Here is a 15,000-nt window from a genome sequence, read left to right on the forward strand (position 1 = left end):
CTCACCTGAACCTCAGTCACGCACGTCAACACTCGTGTGTTTCCTCAACTAGTATCAACTCTGGTGTCATTAAACATCAACTAGTATAAACTCTGGTGTCATTAAACATCAACTAGTATCAACTCTGGTGTCATTAAACATCAACTAGTATCACCTCTGGTGTCATTAAACATCAACTAGTATCACCTCTGGTGTCATTAAACATCAACTAGTATCAACTCTGGTGTCATTAAACATCAACTAGTATCAACTCTGGTGTCATTAAACATCAACTAGTATCAACTCTGGTGTCATTAAACATCAACTAGTATCAACTCTGGTGTCATTAAACATCAACTAGTATCAACTCTAGTGTCATTAAACATCAACTAGTATCAACTCTGGTGTCATTAAACATCAACTAGTATCAACTCTAGTGTCATTAAACATCAACTAGTATCAACTCTGGTGTCATTAAACATCAACTAGTATCAACTCTGGTGTCATTAAACATCAACTAGTATCAACTCTGGTGTCATTAAACATCAACTAGTATCAACTCTGGTGTCATTAAACATCAACTAGTATCAACTCTGGTGTCATTAAACATCAACTAGTATCAACTCTGGTGTCATCAAACATCAACTAGTATCAACTCTGGTGTCATTAAACATCAACTAGTATCAACTCTGGTGTCATTAAACATCAACTAGTATCAACTCTGGTGTCATCAAACATCAACTAGTATCAACTCTGGTGTCATTAAACATCAGCTAGTATCAACTCTGGTGTCATTAAACATCAACTAGTATCAACTCTGGTGTCATGTAGTGAATGTTCTTCAAGACGCAGTAACTTCTCATCATGACCATGTTTTAATTATTACTTTATAAAGTTGCTCTGAAATCTGGACGAACAAGAGGTTACGAGAGTCCATTATGACGTAATAATGGCTTCACTCCTCCTCCAGCTGTAATCAAGCTTTTTTCATACAACGAGTCCATAGGAGTTGGAGACCATTGATGACGAGTGGGTGTGGTTATGGTCAAAAAGATTTCTGCCGTCAACGTTTCTACACCTTCGTGGAACCAGAGGAACCAGAGGAACGACCAGCTCTGGTTCTGCACGAGCCCCGCAGGTGACGCTCGTGTTCCTCACCTGAACCTCAGTCACGCACATCAACACTCGTGTGTTTCCTCTCGTGCAACGTGACGCCGCCGCGCTTCACTCTCGGCATCTTTAGACAACCAGACTTTTACCTCTCGAGCCGAGGAGTCGTGTCGAGGAATCCAGACCAAAGAAACAAGAAAACATCGTCGCTCGACAACTAAACACGAACTAGAAAATATGCATTTCCAGAAGAAAATGCAGTGTGAATGCTGACCCTGCTGTGCTGTGGAAGTAGTAGCTGTATTAGTAGTTAAAGTAGAAGATGTGGAATTAGTAGTAAAAGTAAAGGTAGAAGAAAAATAAAAGCAGTAGTAGAATTAGTTGTTAAAGTAGAAGGAGTATTAGTAGTAGAAGTAGTAGTGGAAGTAGTAACGGAATTAGTAGTAAAATTAAAAACAGTAGAAAATTAAAAGTAGTAATACAATTAGTAGTATAAGTAGAAGTATTAGTGGTAGAAGTAGTAGTGGAGTTAGTAGTAAAAGTATAAGTAGTAGGTCAAAGTGGAAGGATTTGAAAACATGAGTTGAAGATTTTCCACATTGAAATGAATGGGGTAGAAAAAGAGGAATAAAAGAAAGAGTGGAAGCGATAAAAGAAAGCTAGAACATAGCCCGCATTTCGGAAAGGAGCTGAATAGATACAAGTTTGAACGGTTCAAATCTGATCAAATTTGTGGGAGGAGAAGCAGCACCAAGTTTAGATCAGAAGAAAACAGGATCTCAATTGTGTGAATGCTTCCCAGCATTCACGCAACTAACTTCTAACCCGGAGCGAGGACAGACCTCCTCCAAGCAGCTCATTTGTAACCATTAGGTGACCATTATTGAATTAAACGTCGTTCTCTGATCAGAACGCTGCTGAAGTCAAGAACATCCGAGTCGACAAGTTTCCACAGCAGCCCTAAAATAATGTGGATTTTTAGTACTTTTAAAACAATACTTTTGCAGTTTAGTTTAGTTTTATTTCAAAATGTGACTCTCTCTGGACAAAGTCAAGTCATATTTGTAGAGCTTTTCTAGACCAGGGTCACAAAGCGCTACAAACTGATGTAAACGTTGAAAAACACTAAAGTCTGTTTCTGTCCTTGTCTAGCAAGCAGTTCACAGACGGACGGAGACGTAAACAACAACCAGACATAGAAGTACATACTGACAACTTTACAGAACGTGACACTGATTGATCGAAGAGTGTATTTAAGAAATTATTGATTTATACGATGAAAAATTATACATTTTCACATATCTTTGATGCATATCGCACGTGACAATATCGCGATATTTTTTTTCGATATATAGCACAGCCCTAGTAATTACACAATAATAAAAGTTAGCTTCAGGACACAAAGACGGAGAAAACCAAACACAGCGCACCTATGTGTTGCTCAGTATTGCAGTTGTACACGAAGCCAGAGGGAAGTGACTCACACCAGACGTGGAGCTTCCCTCGTCTACAAAATGCATTTCAGCGCCGCAGGGAATTCATTACGCTCACTGTAGCCCCGCTCGAGACGCGACTTGAAGAGCGACGGAAGCTTGCGTGTATTCTTGGACACGGAGACGCGAGTGTGTGTGTGAGTGTGTGTGTGTGAGAGTGTGTGTGAGTGTGTGGAGGCTCGGTCAGAGTCGACATGTGTCACCTCGGTTCCGGCACCGTCAAGCTGGACTGACACAAAGCGCTCCGGTCCTATCAGAGATGGACTTTACATAACGGCTGAGTCACTGACAATCTATTTTTGTGGCTCTGAGGTGTGTGTGTGTGTGTGTGTGTGTGTGTGTGTGTGTGTGTGTGTGTGTGTGTGTGTGTGTGTGTGTGTGCGCTTCAGGATTATATCTTTTCTGAAAGCCAGTTTGGGCTCCAGTCTTGAGTTGTGACATCAGGAAGCAGCAGACGCTCAGGGCTCGTTTGAAGAAGAAGAAGAAAAAAAGATTTTTTCATTTTTTTAATCTGTTTTTTTTGTTATCTTTAAAAGTGAAAGTCGCCGTCGGACGAAGAGACTAAAGAGACGAACGAGTGTTTGAGTCGATAAAGTCTTTTAATTTCACTTTTTAACAGGAAGATAAAGTGCTTAAGAGTCGTTAGAGGAGAATGAAGTTTATATTAGCAGAATATACTTGAAATGATACGTAACAATAGTCGTCATATTAATGAACGAATATATTAATGAACGAATATATTGATGAACGAATATATTGATGAACGAATATATTGATGAACGAATATATTGATGAACGAATATATTGATGAACGAATATATTGATGAACGAATATATTGATGAACGAATATATTGATGAACAAAAATATTGATGAACAAATTTACTGATGAACGAATATATTGATGAACAAATATATTGATGAACGAATATATTGATTAACAAATATATTGATGAACAAATATATTGATGAACGAATATATTGATTAACAAATATATTGATGAACAAATATATTGATGAACGAATATATTGATGAACAAATATATTGATGAACGAATATATTGATGAACAAATATATTGATGAACAAATATATTGATTAACAAATATATTGATGAACAAATATATTGATGAACGAATATATTGATTAACAAATATATTGATGAACAAATATATTGATGAACGAATATATTTATGAACAAATATATTGATGAACGAATATATTGATGAACAAATATATTGATTAAAAAATATATTGATGAACAAATATATTGATGAACAAATATATTGATGAACAAATATATTGATTAACAAAAATATTGATGAACAAATATATTGATGAACGAATATATTGATGAACAAATAGATCGATGACTTTCCATCATCTCGACATGTTTTATAATTGACATGTTTTATAATTGACATGTTAATGATTGACATGATAATGATTGACATGTTAATGATTGACATGTTAATGATTGACATGATAATGATTGACATGTTAATGATTGACATGTTAATGATTGACATGATAATGATTGACATGTTAACGATTGACATGATAATGATTGACATGTTAATGATTGATATGTTAATGATTGACATGATAATGATTGACATGATAATGATTGACATGTTAATGATTGACATGTTAATGATTGACATGATAATGATTGACATGTTAATGATTGACATGATAATGATTGACATGTTAATGATTGACATGTTAATGATTGACATGTTAATGATTGACATGATAATGATTGACATGTTAATGATTGACATGTTAACGATTGACATGATAATGATTGACATGTTAATGATTGATATGTTAATGATTGACATGATAATGATTGACATGTTAATGATTGACATGTTAACGATTGACATGATAATGATTGACATGTTAATGATTGATATGTTAATGATTGACATGATAATGATTGACATGATAATGATTGACATGTTAATGATTGACATGTTAATGATTGACATGATAATGATTGACATGATAATGATTGACATCTGACACTTTGAATCTTCTCCGACACGAGGGAACGACTTCATGTTGTGAGTTCAAACTTAAAACCCTTGAAGATGAATCACAGCGCGAACTAACTTCTGTCGTGATCAATTATTTTAGGATCCATAAGAACGTTATTTGTTCATTTATATCAAGACTTTCTTCTGAAACGTTGATTTATTTGTTACCAACGATCTTTGCTTCTGCTCACGAGCATCAGTGTCGACGAAGCTCCAGAGATCGTTTGTTCTTCAACATTATTTTATCTTTTTCTCAAGAGTCGAACTTTCTCTGACCAACAGCTGGATCTAAAGACATCAAAGGTTTGATTGACCTCTGACCTGGGCCTCTTCAAATCAAGGCTAAAAACCTATTTATTTATTTATTCAGAATGCCCTTTAATACAGAGTAGTACTGTCACACTTTTTATCTCATTTTATTTTATCTGGGTTTATTTTGCACTTTTTTATTTCTTCAATATTTTTAATTAGTCTTGTTTGTTTCCTCTTTATTAATTAACTGTTGTGAAGCACTTAAATAAAGTACATTTACATATACATTCGTGTAGGATATTAAACATGTTAAACTATCCACTTATTTCATCATCTTTCTTAAAATATTGTTAACAAATGAAGTTGTGTCTAATTGGAAAAAAAACAATTTCCCGAAGAAGACCTCCTGAAGGATCAATGAAGTTCTACCTAACCTGAGTACAAGCAGAATAAATACAAAAATAACTTGTGAATCTACAATAAAACGTTTTATTTTCAGCAATAAAATAAATGAAGATAACAAAGAAGGGAGTTGTTGTTGTTGTTGTTGTTGTTGTTGTTGTTGTTGTTGTTGTTGTTGTTGTTATTGTTATTGTTATTGTTGTTGTTAGCTAATGTCACAACACGATCTGGATCTTATAATCCATGTGTTTGTGTCGTTCACACTATTGTAACAGTTTATTTCATGTCTAAACCAGAAGCATGTGTCTCGCCTGCAGTTCATACTAAACTCTGCAGCCAGAATTCTGAGCCGCTCTAGTAGAAGAACTCACATTTCTCCTTCAAACTCTTCACTGGCTGCCAGTTTCTTTCAGGATCATTTTAAAATTCTGGTTCTTACTTTCAGATCTATTCATGGTCAGACCTTCCATCAGTGATCTGATCCAGACTTACACCCCAGCTCGGGCTCTGAGGTCTGTGGATCAGAATCTACTGATGGTTCCTGAACTTCTGGACCAGAGGAGAGAAATCCTTCCAGACTGTTGCTCCTAAGCTTTGGAACCATCTCTGTGTTTGATGATCTACTGACTCCTTCAAGAAACATCTGTGTTTGATGATCTACTGACTCCTTCAACAAACATCTGTGTTTGATGATCTACTGACTCCTTCAAGAAACATGTGTGTTTGATGATCTACTGACTCCTTCAAGAAACATCTGTGTTTGATGATCTACTGACTCCTTCAAGAAACATCTCTGTGTTTGATGATCTACTGACTCCTTCAAGAAACATGTGTGTTTGATGATCTACTGACTCCTTCAAGAAACATCTCTGTGTTTGATGATCTACTGACTCCTTCAAGAAACATGTGTGTTTGATGATCTACTGACTCCTTCAAGAAACATCTGTGTTTGATGATCTACTGACTCCTTCAAGAAACATCTGAGTTTGATGATCTACTGACTCCTTCAAGAAACATCTGTGTTTGATGATCTACTGACTCCTTCAAGAAACATCTGTGTTTGATGATCTACTGACTCCTTCAAGAAACATCTCTGTGTTTGATGATCTACTGACTCCTTCAAGAAACATGTGTGTTTGATGATCTACTGACTCCTTCAAGAAACATGTGTGTTTGATGATCTACTGACTCCTTCAAGAAACATCTGTGTTTGATGATCTACTGACTCCTTCAAGAAACATCTGTGTTTGATGATCTACTGACTCCTTCAAGAAACATCTCTGTGTTTGATGATCTACTGACTCCTTCAAGAAACATGTGTGTTTGATGATCTACTGACTCCTTCAAGAAACATGTGTGTTTGATGATCTACTGACTCCTTCAAGAAACATCTCTGTGTTTGATGATCTACTGACTCCTTCAAGAAACATCTGTGTTTGATGATCTACTGACTCCTTCAAGAAACATCTGTGTTTGATGATCTACTGACTCCTTCAAGAAACATCACTTTTATTTGAGGTGTTTCTTAACTTTCTTGTTGCTGCTGTGTTTGTCTCTGTGTTGAACTTTGAAAGTATATATTTTAAGAGCTTTGTGACCCTGGTCTTTACAAATAATACTTACTGTATTTTCCGGACTATAAGTCGCAGTTTTTTCATAGTCTGGTGCGACTTATACTCTGGAGCGACTTATGTGTGAAATTATGAACACATTATTAGCGGTATATCATTTAGATGTTATTTTCACACTAAACCACCAGAGGGCGCTCTAGGCCTGTGTTGATCATTTCCACGAAGAAGAGGAAGCATCTTCTACCTCCGGAGTTAGTTAGTTGTTTAAAAGTGACACGAGGATGAAGAGTTATTTGGAGTTACACGGATGGTTTGGTAAACTAGTTAGTTATTGATGCTATAGTTCTCTGAATAACTCTTCATATGTTATGTTAACATACCAGGTTCTCACTTCATGTAACGTAACATTATTCTGTTGTTGCCTCTAGTTTTATTTTAAATATCTCTCAAGATCACATGTCTGTTCTTGGATTTTATCAAATAAATTTCCCCCAAAAATGCGACTTATACTCCAGTGCGACTTATATATGTTTTTACTTCTTTATTATGTATTTTATGGCGACTTGTACTCCGGAGACACTTAGTCCGGAGAATACGGTACTTTCTTACTAGTACGAACACGTGTGCAATATCAGTGATATACGTGGTGGTAGAAAGTCTGGATCATGGTATAGATTCACGCTGTTACGACGTACAACGAATTCAACGTTAAAAGTAGGAGGAATAAGATCAAAGGAAACCAATCGTCACATGAAGCCTACGTTCATCCTGGAGTGAGGGAGGTGAAGAAGAGAATGCAGGCTGGGTGTGGAGACGATGTTGGAGAAGCAACACAAGAAAGGGATGAAGATGATTAATGAGAAATGTCCGCGTTTTAGTGTTTGTTTCTCATGATATCAGTGATCTTCACGTGATTGAGACGCCTTTGTAGTCGAGGATCACGGAGAAGATTCAAATCAATTCTTGTGAAGAACAAATATTTGGATTTTTAAAAGACGACAGAGACGAGAAAATAGAGACGTTCGCTGGAGAAACAGTCAAATGCCAAAAGTGTCGTGTTATTCATGCTCCTCTCGCCGCGACACGAGGGCAGCGATTGACCTTAAAGAACTCAAACAAAAAAATCTTGACATTTCAGTTTCAACTTTGGCTTGAAACGAGAACATATGATTGTGCAGGACACACAACTCACAAGTGTGTGCGTTCACGGTGAACACACACAAGTGTGAATAGGTTGTGTCCATTAAAGAAGTATCAAATATTGAGAATACACTGTTGTGTAACTACACACTGAGAATACACTGTTGTGTTACTACACACTGAGAATACACTGTTGTGTTACTACACACTGAGAATACACTGTTGTGTTACTACACACTGAGAATAAATTGTTGTGTTACTACACACTGAGAATACACTGTTGTGTTACTACACACTGAGAATACACTGTTGTGTTACTACACACTGAGAATACACTGTTGTGTTAGTACACACTGAGAATACACTGTTGTGTTACTACACACTGAGAATACACTGTTGTGTTAGTACACACTGAGAATACACTGTTGTGTTACTACACACTGAGAATACACTGTTGTGTTACTACACACTGAGAATACACTGTTGTGTTACTACACACTGAGAATACACTGTTGTGTTACTACACACTGAGAATACACTCTTGTGTTACTACACACTGAGAATACACTGTTGTGTTACTACACACTGAGAATACACTGTTGTGTTACTACACACTGAGAATACACTGTTGTGTTAGTACACACTGAGAATACACTGTTGTGTTACTACACACTGAGAATACACTGTTGTGTTAGTACACACTGAGAATACACTGTTGTGTTACTACACACTGAGAATACACTGTTGTGTTACTACACACTGAGCATACACTGTTGTGTTACTACACACTGAGAATACACTGTTGTGTTACTACACACTGAGAATACACTCTTGTGTTACTACACACTGAGAATACACTGTTGTGTTACTACACACTGAGAATACACTGTTGTGTTAGTACACACTGAGAATACACTGTTGTGTTACTACACACTGAGAATACACTGTTGTGTTAGTACACACTGAGAATACACTGTTGCTAGTACTACACAGACACACACACAGACACAAACAGACACACACAAAGACACACACAGATACGACTTCTCTTCTCTACTTTCTCTTGCATCTTTCACCGACACATGTTGCTGGTTCCACAGACCCACAAATACACACGGTAACACACACACATTAACACAGTTTTAACTGTCGCCCTCCATTTATTATTCATCAGTCATGAAGCAGGCAGAAAAAAAGTCTCTATTTCTATTCAAGGTCATCATCAAATCAACGTCATCGTTTATAAAACTTTGATTATATAGTTGAGATACAAATACTTTGACAGATCAATTTAGAACAAAATTCACAGTAAAACTACAAACATTCCATTAAACATTCAACAAAAAAATATAAATTTGGATCAAAGCTGTTCAGATCTGCCTCATTTATTTTATCTATATTATCTATTTTATCAATATTATCTATTTTATATATGTTATCTATATTGTCTATATTATATTTTATCTATATTATCTATTTTTATCTATATTATCTATTTTACATATGTTATCTATATTGTCTATATTATATTTTATCTATATTATCTATTTTTATCTATATTATCTATTTTATATATGTTATCTATATTGTCTATATTATATTTTATCTATATTATCTATTTTTATCTATATTATCTATTTTATATATATTATCTATATTGTCTATATTATATTTTATCTATATTATCTATTTTTATAAATATTATCTATTTTATATATGTTATCTATATTGTCTATATTATATTTTATCTATATTATCTATTTTTATCTATATTATCTATTTTATATATGTTATCTATATTGTCTATATAATATTTTATCTATATTGTCTATATTATATTTTATCTATATTATCTATTTTTATCTATATTATCTTTTTTATATATGTTATCTATATTGTCTATATTATATTTTATCTATATTATCTATTTTTATCTATATTATCTATTTTATATATGTTATCTATATTATCTATATTATATTTTATCTATATTATCTATTTTTATCTATATTATCTATTTTATATATGTTATCTATATTGTCTATATTATATTTTATCTATATTATCTATTTTTATCTACATTATCTATTTTATATATATTATCTATATTGTCTATATTATATTGTATCTATATTATCTATTTGTATCAATATTATCTATTTTATCTTTATTATCTATATTTACTATATTGTTTATAACGTGTATATTACCTATATTATATATATCATCTATATTATATTATATATATTAAATGTATTATCTATATTATATTTTTCATCTATATTAAATATATTATCTATATTATTTATTATCTATATTATATATATTATCTATATTAAATATATTATCTATATTATCTATATTATTTATTATCAATATTAAATGCATCATATATATTATATATATTAAATGTATTATCTATATTATATTTTTTATCTATATTAAATATATTATCTACATTATTTATTATCTATATTATCTATATTATCTATATTATCTATATTATCTATATTATCAATATTAAATGTATCATATATATTATGTATATTAAATGTATTATCTATATGATCTAAATTAAATTGTTGTCAGTCAACATGGATCATGTATTTCAAACTGTTTTTGAGGAAGTTTTCAACGTCTTAAATCATGTGTCAGAGGCTCTGGTTCTGTTTTTGACCCATTTTTCCTCCTGGATCAACCGTTCACTCTCGTACAAGTGCATCATGGGAGATGAAAATCATTTACGTCTAAAGCTTTAAAGATACAGACGTTATACAATCAGAACACGACTTGATCAACATGTCTTTGGATTGACCTTCACACTCGTACACACATGTTAGATTATCTTTGAAAGCTACTGAGTACAAGAGGAGACACAAATGTGTTTCTGAACCATCACTATCATGGATGATCTTGGATTAAAAAAAAGATTCTCAAATATGACCAGATTAAAATATATATATCGCAGGTACAGTCTTCTGGCACTAGGGGGAGCCAGAAACAACATTTCAAATCTTACTTATTACGTATTTAACAGGAGTTTGTCTTCAATTAAATTGTCGAAGAAAAGATTTATTTAGTCAAATAATGTTTGGTTTTAAAAATAAAAAATACATCAAATCTGTCTCGTGATTGACATGAAGGAAATACATCAACAGGTAAAAGTTGCTGGAAATACATTATTTGGAAATGCAGTAAATCAATTGTATGTGTGTATTTTCTCATTTATTTTGTACATTTATGTTTGTATTGATTTCCTCCTAGATGTACATGAGTGTATTTATATGCAAAAGTATTTCAATTTTTTTTTACTTCTTTTGCGACCTCATTATGAAGCTCCTGGTGTTAATATATAATATATAATATAATATATAAGTGAGATCCTTCAGCATCAGCTGTGGCTCAAAATAAAAACTTCGTCCTTGGTTCGTCCTTCACTCTTGAGTTCAGAGATATTTTGAAGAATATTTTCGTGAGACATCGATCCACGAGCACGTTCGACACTTTCAAAGACCACGTGACAGATGTACCGGGAACAATCCCGCGCTCCTTCATTATTATTACTGTATTATTATTATTATTGTTGTTGTTGTTGTTGTTGTTATTATCATCGTCTGGACTCGCGCTCGAGGGTCAAGATCTCGCGGGGTTTTTTTGTAGGAAAAAAACAACATTTTCAAAAAAGACGCTCCGATGGACTTTAATCTTTTTATCTCGTCACGAAAAAAGTGAATCTTTGCTCGGAGTCATGAGTGAACTGGAGATGAACCAGATGTGTGCGTGTGCGTGCGTGCGTGCGCGCGTGTGACCCCCCCCAGTAAACACTGATGTTCTTGACCTTACGGGACTTTCCCGCTTTTACCGCAATGTCAGCCGCGGGTTTTTCTCCCGCTAATTGTCGCGCCACACACGCGCACACGCGCACACACACCTACGCACACGCGCACACGCTCGCCCGCGCGTGACATTGGGAGTCTCAAGTCAATATTGGCGGGACCTGGAGCCACATGTGAGGCGCACGCGGACGCGCACGATTACGCGCGAGAAGAGAAGGATCAGAAGTGAAGGCTGGACTCACGCGTGGATCAGATCCCGTGGTCGCAGTCCACGTCCCTGCAGATGTACCACAGGATCACGTAGAGGATGAGGAGGATGGCGAAGATGAAGAGCGCGACGAGGATGGCCTTGGTCACCGGAGAGATGAGCGACTGCATGTCCGGAGCGGGAGCCGCAGCCAGAGCGCGTCCGTCCTCAGTCTGCTGCCTCTCCTCCTCCTCCTCCTCCTCCTCCTCCTCCTCTTCTTCCTCCTCTTCCTCCTCCGCTCCGGTGGCAACTGTTGAGGACGGAGCTCCGGGGCTGCGACGCGGCGCGCACGCTCTCGCGGAGGGTCCACGCACAGGCGCGTGCGCGGGGGGCTTCCCTGGCTAGAGGAGCGCGCGGAGGAGGGTGAGGAGGTGCGAGGAGGAGCAGGGGAGGAGGAGGAGGAGGGATGTCTGTCCTCGATTCCTCCTCCTTCATCCGCAGGAAAACAGACGCAGGGAGGAGAGAGTTGAAGAAGAAGTGAAGAACAACTGCAGAGATTCATGCGAACAGGTTGATCCGAATTCCCCTGCGCGCGCGCGTGTGCGTGCGTAGGTGTGTGCGCGTGTGCGCGTGTGTCGATTGAATCTTCATCAGCTGGTGATGGATCAGGATCTCATTTGAGGAGCTTTAGACGAATCGATTGCTCTTGTCTTAGTGAGGAAATAATGGTTGGTTAAACATCAACTAGTATCAGGTCTGGTGTCATTAAACATCAACTAGTATCAACTCTGGTGTCATTAAACATCAACTAGTATCAACTCTGGTGTCATTAAACATCAACTAGTATCAACTCTGGTTTCATTAAACATCAACTAGTATCAACTCTGATGTCATTAAACATCAACTAGTATCAACTCTGGTGACATTAAACATCAACTAGTATCAACTCTGGTGTCATTAAACATCAACTAGTATCAACTCTGGTGTCATTAAACATCAACTAGTATCAACTCTGGTTTCATTAAACATCAACTAGTATCAACTCTGATGTCATTAAACATCAACTAGTATCAACTCTGGTGACATTAAACATCAACTAGTATCAACTCTGGTGTCATTAAACATCAACTAGTATCAGGTCTGGTGTCATTAAACATCAACTAGTATCAACTCTGGTGTCATTAAACATCAACTAGTATCAACTCTGGTGTCATTAAACATCAACTAGTATCAACTCTGGTTTCATTAAACATCAACTAGTATCAACTCTGATGTCATTAAACATCAACTAGTATCAACTCTGGTGACATTAAACATCAACTAGTATCAACTCTGGTGTCATTAAACATCAACTAGTATCAACTCTGGTGTCATTAAACATCAACTAGTATCAACTCTGATGTCATTAAACATCAACTAGTATCAACTCTGGTGTCATTAAACATCAACTAGTATCAACTCTGGTGTCATTAAACATCAACTAGTATCGACTCTGGTGTCATTAAACATCAACTAGTATCAACTCTGGTGTCATTAAACATCAACTAGTATCAACTCTGGTGTCATTAAACATCAACTAGTATCAACTCTGGTGTCATTAAACATCGACTAGTATCAACTCTGGTGTCATTAAACATCGACTAGTATCAACTCTGGTGTCATTAAACATCAACTAGTATCAACTCTGGTGTCATTAAACATCAACTAGTATCAACTCTGGTGTCATTAAACATCAACTAGTATCAACTCTGGTGTCATTAAACATCAACTAGTATCAACTCTGGTGTCATTAAACATCAACTAGTATCAACTCTGGTGTCATTAAACATCAACTAGTATCAACTCTGGTGTCATTAAACATCTACTAGTATCAACTCTGGTGTCATTAAACATCAACTAGTATCGACTCTGGTGTCATTAAACATCGACTAGTATCAACTCTGGTGTCATTAAACATCAACTAGTATCAGGTCTGGTGTCATTAAACATCAACTAGTATCAACTCTGGTGTCATTAAACATCAACTAGTATCAACTCTGGTGTCATTAAACATCAACTAGTATCAACTCTGGTGTCATTAAACATCAACTAGTATCAACTCTGGTGTCATTAAACATCTACTAGTATCAACTCTGGTGTCATTAAACATCAACTAGTATCGACTCTGGTGTCATTAAACATCGACTAGTATCAACTCTGGTGTCATTAAACATCAACTAGTATCAGGTCTGGTGTCATTAAACATCAACTAGTATCAACTCTGGTGTCATTAAACATCAACTAGTATCAACTCTGGTGTCATTAAACATCAACTAGCATCAACTCTGGTGTCATTAAACATCAACTAGTATCAACTCTGGTGTCATTAAACATCAACTAGCATCAACTCTGGTGTCATTAAACATCAACTAGTATCAACTCTGGTGTCATTAAACATCAACTAGTATCAACTCTGGTGTCATTAAACATCAACTAGTATCAACTCTGGTGTCATTAAACATCAACTAGTATCAACTCTGGTGTCATTAAACATCAACTAGTATCGACTCTGGTGTCATTAAACATCGACTAGTATCAACTCTGGTGTCATTAAACATCAACTAGTATCAGGTCTGGTGTCATTAAACATCAACTAGTATCAACTCTGGTGTCATTAAACATCAACTAGTATCAACTCTGGTGTCATTAAACATCAACTAGTATCAACTCTGGTGTCATTAAACATCAACTAGTATCAACTCTGGTGTCATTAAACATCTACTAGTATCAACTCTGGTGTCATTAAACATCAACTAGTATCGACTCTGGTGTCATTAAACATCGACTAGTATCAACTCTGGTGTCATTAAACATCAACTAGTATCAGGTCTGGTGTCATTAAACATCAACTAGTATCAACTCTGGTGTCATTAAACATCAACTAGTATCAACTCTGGTGTCATTAAACATCAACTAGCATCAACTCTGGTGTCATTAAACATCAACTAGTA

The 15,000-nt window shown here is 35.6% G+C and overlaps 1 protein-coding gene across 1 annotated transcript in view; it reads right to left on the reverse strand.

Moving 5' to 3' along the window:
• The window catches only part of LOC148067996 (polyprenol dehydrogenase), a 57,800-nt gene extending 45,575 nt beyond the window's left edge, over window positions 1-12,225 (reverse strand). The window contains exon 1 of the mRNA XM_087803922.1: window positions 12,066-12,225. The gene's annotated coding sequence lies outside the window, so the exon portion shown is untranslated. The remainder of the gene's footprint in view (window positions 1-12,065) is intronic.
• Between the last annotated feature and the right edge of the window lie 2,775 nt (window positions 12,226-15,000).

This window comes from Callionymus lyra, chromosome 12 (genome assembly GCF_982586985.1).
Source record: "Callionymus lyra chromosome 12, fCalLyr1.hap1.1, whole genome shotgun sequence".
In the NCBI taxonomy this organism is placed as follows: Eukaryota; Metazoa; Chordata; class Actinopteri; order Syngnathiformes; family Callionymidae; genus Callionymus; species Callionymus lyra.